Raw genomic sequence first — 7,253 nt, 5'->3', positions numbered from 1 at the left:
CCATAACTTGTCCTCAAGTTATGGATTACCAAAAGTCATTCTTTTAAAGTCCATTAAAGAAACACATAGGTTACACAAAATGAAAAGTCTCTCATTTTATTAAACCATTTAACTCATAAGTTATGAAAGATGAAAGTTTTGAAAGTTAAAAAACTTGCCCTCAAGTTTTGGAACATGTAAAGTCACTTTAAAAACATTAGTTCCAACCCCTAGAATTTTAAAAGTTAAAATTCAACCCTTATACTTTATAATATTATAAGTTTACTAATAATTATATATGTATAAGAAAAAGTCATTTTACCATTAGTAGGCCTCATTGACGAAGCCGGTCTACAAGGGGAGTATAAGGTTGCTGCCTATAAAATGGCAGCTTAAGGGTTGTCCACTCTCACCCACCGCTTCCTTGATCGATGGAGGGTCGTTAACCGAACGGGTAAGACAAGGACTTTAAATCTTCATTAAAAGTATGGTGAATATAAAGTAACTAAATGTTTTTATAAATTCCCAATCTTAATTACTTTAGGAAAATGTGAATAAGGTGCTAACCCATGAAATTACACTTTGCACTTTGCTTAATTCGGTTAGTGGAGTGCGTGTGGTTAACCGGCACACTAGCTGGACTTAACAAGGTAGGAAAAGGGTAACTTAATGTTTATCATAGTATCGATGGAGTGTGTGTGGTTAACCGGCACATCGATTGAGGGGTAAACATTAAGGGTACCAAGTAATTTGCATGGTTGCTTCACACCTTGTTTTGTGATCCTCGGCATCCCAGTCACAAAACCTGAAGGGCACACTCGAGATTGAAACATGCCATTGAAAGTTCAATTAATCTCAAAAGATCTAGGAGTTTCAAAACCAATTAAAACCTAATAATTTATTTCGTTTTTCGTGGTGGAAATTGGTGAATCGTTATTCACCTACCTTGAAATATTCTATAGCTTGGATTACGCATCCCTCTTCCAAGTTATAAAATATTGTGTTGGGTCCTAGCCTTAATATTTCATATTGGGTGTTATATTAAGGACTTTAAATCAACTATCTTGAATAACTCCCTAAAGATGTCTGGTTCAGATAATTATGATCTTCCCAAAACTCTTGGAATAAGCTTTCCTAATGAAGATGATGTCCCGTGACTGGATCATGGAAATCATAGTTTAATTCCTCCAATTATTCTCCCCATCCCACAAGTTCAAGGTCACTCAAGCCCTATTGGCAAGCAAGGTCTATGTGTGATCACATCTTGGATTTGAAGTCACATATTGACAAGCCGGGAGAGTAGGGTGTCAAAGTCTTGAGAAAGTTGGTTGTTCAATCACTTTCTAAGTCACATAGTGAGTGTCCTTTAGGACTACTATGTAAAAGACTATGACATGACCCTTAATGATGTTATCTATTTGCTTGGTGCTGCTGAATCAGAAATGATTTGGAGCTCTGGTAAAGCAAATTTGATTAGTAGATCAACTTCCCAAACTACCATGGACATTGACAAATTGGTGACATTGGAAATCCAGAAAGCTTTCTCTTCCCAATGGAAAGGGATCGGCCATAGTCAACTTAGTTGACCAAATGGTAAATAGAAAGGCTAAGTCTAAGATAGTTCTTTGTACCATTCCCAAAGGGTCCATATGGTTCTATTTCCAAAAAGGAAGGGGCATTAGTTGCAAAGTTGCCCTAACTACCTTAAAGATCCGAGTGAAGGTCTAGTCAGAAAGTTTGATTCTGCTTCAGGTAAGTCCACTATCTAACTCTGTTAAGTTCCTTATTGATGATTCTCAATACAAAATGTGACTTGATCACATTTTGGTGTTTGGTAGGATCAAGCAAAGGGAAGGAAACTTAAAGAAAGAATATGCTGAATCTGATCACGAAGATGGATTTCAATCGCATGGTTCGAAGATCGGATTCTTGAGCTACTACTTAGGAGTTATGATAGATTGCTAGAAAATATGTAATAGCATAGTTTTCATTTAAAGTTGCATTGTAAGGAAAAAGTTTTTTCCACATTTTTATAAATAAATAAAATTTTGTTCTATTTTATTATATCTCCTTGCAATAGCTTTTATGGAAAATTGATGTTTATATGTTTCTAGAAATAATGGAAATATGAATTTGATTCTTTTATTTGTAGTAGTGTCTAAAATACCAAATAAGGAAAGATTCTCATCACCCAAGTCTCAATTGGATCGAAACTTGGAATCATGCAAGTTGTATAGTATGATGAATGAGAATTTTAATCTTTGGAAAATTAAGACTAATTCCTAGTTCACATTTATATGTGAGTCAAATTAAGGACTATGGGATCGAGTACACATTCTTGTTCACTGGTCAAGTCCACCACAAAATATCGATAAGACTATTCGTCATTATTTACTAAAGTTGAGCAAATATGGTTATACTTACCAGTATAAGTATAATTCTGAAACATTAGAAAGTTTTGATGTATTGTAGGACGAATGAAAAGAATCAAATTAGGTAGAAAGATAAAAGTTTCTCAAATCTGAAAAGATGGGAGAGTACTTTAGTATCATGTTTTGTGATCATCTTAATGTTGGATAAGATGTCTAAGTCCATAACTATTTCTGGTATGTACTTGACCCGACCCGACATGGTCCATTTGGGTTGCATGGCATCATGCATTTGGATTGATTAAATGAGAGAAGTAACACTTGTGGTTTATTAGTATATTATAAGTTCTAATATATTAATAGTATTATTTAATTAGTATTGATCAAGAATTAATTTGGAATTAATTAAGTGATCAAAAGATAACTAATTAAACTTATGAGTTGATTATGTAAATCATCCATAACTTTTATAGTGGGCTAAGAGGCTCCATGGATTATCAAGTTGGGTTAAACCCATAGGATAACCCATGGATGCTCCATGGGAGTTACAAACCCATGGGTCATGGAAATGAAGAGTCATGACACATTAGGGTTTACATGGTGTAACCCTAGATATGTCACACTATATAAGGCACTTGGTGTTGTGTGAAGCCTAGATGTGTCCATGGATTATCAAGTTGGGTTAAACCCATAGGATACCCCATGGATGCTCCATGGGAGTTACAAACCCATGGGTCAAAAGGCACTTGGTGTTGTGTGAAGCATTTGAGACATCACACTTGGGGTGCTAGGCTCTCAAGGTTTCAAGGAATCAAAATCAACTACAAGGTATGCATATCTAGCTATCCTTTTAGGATTAAAGTTCCCATGTATTCTCGATATGATTATGAACCTTGGAAACCAAATTTTGCATGTATTTAGACAAACATAGATCCAAGGTTTATTAGGGTTGCATGTACACTTAGCAAGTGTTAGAATGCTCAAAACCCATCAGTGGTATCAGAGCCTAGGCTTGTTCGTTGAATACTTGATGCAAACGTGTTTTTCAAAATCCAAAAACTATCCAGACAAGAAAACTCGACGAGTTCTGGCCAAAAACTCGCCGAGTTTGTGTGTTATAGCATGAACTCGATGAGTTCCCAGATGAACTCGACGAGTTTGTCATCCAGTGAGCAATTTTGGAGTTTGGCTACTGTAAATGGACTAGAAACATTACCCTAGACTATTTTGGTGTTATAAAACTTGTTTTAGATGGTGTAGTGGTTGTTCTAATCCATTTATAATGGCTAATATCAATTTTTCATGATTATATGTGTTCATATGTTCTTGAAATTTTGATATGAATATTCATGTTCTTATGAGTTTTTGATAGATCATAGGAATTACTTGTTTAAATGTTTAATTCATGATCTTTATGTGTTTTAATGGAGTCCATAACTTGTCCTCAAGTTATGGATAACCAAAAGTCTGTTTGTGTTAAAAACCATTAAAAGAACACATAAGCTATAAAATGAAGAGTCTTCATTTTAATGACTCATAAGTTATGAATATGAAAGGTTTTGTAAAGTTCCAAAACTTTCCCTCAAGTTTTGGAACAAGTAAAGTCATGATTAAAACTTTAGTTCCAACCCTTAGATTTTTAAAAGTTAAAAATCAACCCTTATACTTTATAATATTATAAGTTAATAATATGTATGTATAAGATCAAGTCGTCTTACCACTAGTACGCCTCATTCACGAAGCCGATCTATAAGGGTGGTATAAGGTTGTTGCCTATAAAATGGCAACTTAATGGGTGTCCACTCTCACCCACCACTTCCTTGATCGGTGGAGGGTCGTTAGCCGAACGGGTAGGACAAGGACTTATAAATTCTCATTAAAAGTATGATGAATATTATAAGGTAACTAAATGCTTTTATTAAATTCCCAATCCTAGTTACTTTAGGAAAAATGTGAATAAGGTGCTAATCCATGAAATTACACTTTACACTTTGTTTAAGTCGTTGGTGGAGCGTGTGTGGTTAACCGGCACACTAACTTGGACTTAAGAAGGTAGTAAAGGGTGACTTAAGGTTTATCATAGTATTGGTGGAGCGTGTGTGGTTTACTGACACATCGATGGAGTGATAAACATTAAGGGTACCAAGTGATTTCCATGGTTACTTCACACCTCGTTTTGTGATCCTCGGTATCCCAGTCACAAAACTTGAAAAGTTCATTGAATCTCAAAAGAATCTAGGAATTTCTAGAACCAATTAAAAACCTAATATTTATATTTCATTTTTCATGGTGGAAATTGATGAATCGTCATTCACCTACCTTTCAAATATGTTATAGCTTGGATTACGACATACCTCTTCTAAGTGATAATGTATTGTGATTGGATCCTAGCCTTAATATTACATTTGGGTGTTTTGTTAAGGACTCTCTTAATATCTAAACTAATCTTGTTCTCTTCTTTCAGATGTCTTCAAACAACGCCGCTTTTGGCTCTAATCCTAATGGCTCCTTTACCCTTATGAACTTGTGTGGGAAAGTCACTTTTGACGGATCCAACTTCAATGAATGGATCAGAAACATCAAGATTATTAGCCGCTATGAGGAAAAAGAATATGTCCTCGATAAGGAGCTAAAGGAGATCAATGAGACCACTGCTACTCCACAAGAGATCGCTGACTTCCGGACTCATGAAAGAGATTCCACCAAAGTGGCATGCATCATGATGACCACCATGACAACAAAACTCCAAAAGTCCTATGAGGACTTCTACCCTTTTGAAATGCACCAAGATATGATGGAAAGATACCATCAAAGTGCATGACAAGAGAGGTATGAAATCATCTGCTCCATCATAACAACCATGATGAAGGACGGGGAATCCGTCACGAGCCACATGTAGAAAATGCAAAGGTATGTGGATCGATTGCTGAAGCTTAATGTGAACTTCCCTGAGGATCTTGCAATAGATATCATTTTGCACTCCTTACCATCGTGCTATGATCAATTCCGCATGACATATCACATGAATAAGGAAGAGGTCACACTCAGCAAACTTCAGGGACTCCTAAAGACCATAGAAATAGGTCTTAAAGGGAAGTCGGTTGTTACCACTCCTACTCCTACTCCAAACTCTGCCCCTGTCTTGGCAATCGGGAAAGGTCGAGGGAAGAAGAGGAAGAGCTCTTCGAAGGGTACCAAGGCTAGGATCCTTGATGGCTCCTCTTCAAGTGGAACCACGAAAGTTTTCGTCACTCATTCTTCTGACCCAAAAGAGGTTGAATGCTTCTATTGCCATGAAAAGTCACATTGGAAGAGGAATTGCCCAAAGTACCAGCAAGACGTGAAGGATGGGAAAGTTAAACGCAACCATGCATGTATTTACACTATTTTATCTAATAACTCACCCCATTCTAACTCTTGGGTCCTTGATACAAGTTGTGGTATTCATATCTGTTCTGATTTGCAGGGACTAAGAAGAAGTGAGAATGTGGAGCATGGAAGAATAAACTTAATCATGGGGAATAGGAAAGCTTTACCTGTCACAAAGATTGGAGTTTATACTTTATCGCTAAGTAGTGGGTTTAATTTAGATTTGAATAAATGTTGTTATTCGCCAGAAATGGCAAGAAATATTATTTCCTTTCATGCATTGTATAAACAAGGTTTTACCTTTTCATTTGATAATGAAGTTGTTTCGATTATTGCTTTCTTTAATAATGTTCTTTATTTTAAAGCATTACCTTGTGATGGTGTGTACGAAACTGTATATGTGGTTGACAACTTAGGAAATAATGTATTTTGTATTGATTTTGTTAATGATAATAACTTGGATAAAGCATCATTATGTCATTGTTGTCTTGGACATATAAGCAAGAAACGCATAGGCCAATTCCAAAAGGATGGAGTCTTGGAGTTATTTGACCTGAAGTTAGATGATAGTTGCGAATCATGCTTACTTGGAAAAATAACAAAGTCACCCTTCACAGGTTCTTGTGAAAAGGGTGAAGGTTTGTTGGATCTTGTACATACGGATGTGTGTGGACCCTTCAAACATGCCACAAGGGATGCTAATCGTTATTATTTGACTTTTATTGATGATTACATTAGATATGGATATGTCTACTTAATTAAGCATAAGTCAGGGACTTTTGAAAGGTTTAAAGAGTTTAAACAGGAAGTCGAGAATAAATTGGGCAGGAACATTAAGATGCTTTGATCTGATCGAGGTGGTGAGTATCTTAGTTTAGAGTTCCTCGACTATCTTAGGGAATGTGGGATTGTCTCAGAATTGACACCTCCCAGGGCATCGCAGTTGAATGGTGTGGCTGAGAGGCGTAATCGAACCTTGTTGGATATGGTTCGTTCCATGATGAGTCGAGCTTCGCTACCAATATAATTTTGGGGGTATGCCTTAGAGACTGCCGCCCATATCCTTAATCTAGCCCCTACAAAGAAAGTTGCCAAAACTCCTCATGAGATGTGGACTAGTAAAGTACCCAAACTAGACCACATCAAGATTTGGGGTTACAAGGCTTTTGTGAGACGCGAGACTCATGATAAGCTCGAACCTTGAAGCGAGAGGTGTATTTTCATCGGCTACCCACAACAATCCGTTGGTTACCTCTTCTACAGACCTAGTGAAAATGTGGTCTTTGTAGCTAGGAGGGCTGTATTTTGAGAGAGAGAGAGAGAGAGAGAGAGAGAGAGAGAGAGAGTTTATAAGCCAAGGAAACAGTGGGAGGCAAGTTGAAGTTGAAGAAATTCAAGAGTCAAGTGGTGAAGGAACTTTAAACCCTAGCACTCAACTTGAGGAGGAAACTCCTGTTGAGCCAATTGACAAGTCTGTACCTCTGAGGCGTTCCACGAGAGTTAGGAATGCACCTGAGCATTACTATGGATTCCATA

Source organism: Lactuca serriola, chromosome 8 (assembly GCF_051521515.1).
Source record: "Lactuca serriola cultivar US96UC23 chromosome 8, Lser_US96UC23_V15, whole genome shotgun sequence".
Taxonomy (NCBI): domain Eukaryota; kingdom Viridiplantae; phylum Streptophyta; class Magnoliopsida; order Asterales; family Asteraceae; genus Lactuca; species Lactuca serriola.
Note: the sequence above shows the minus strand (reverse complement) of the source record.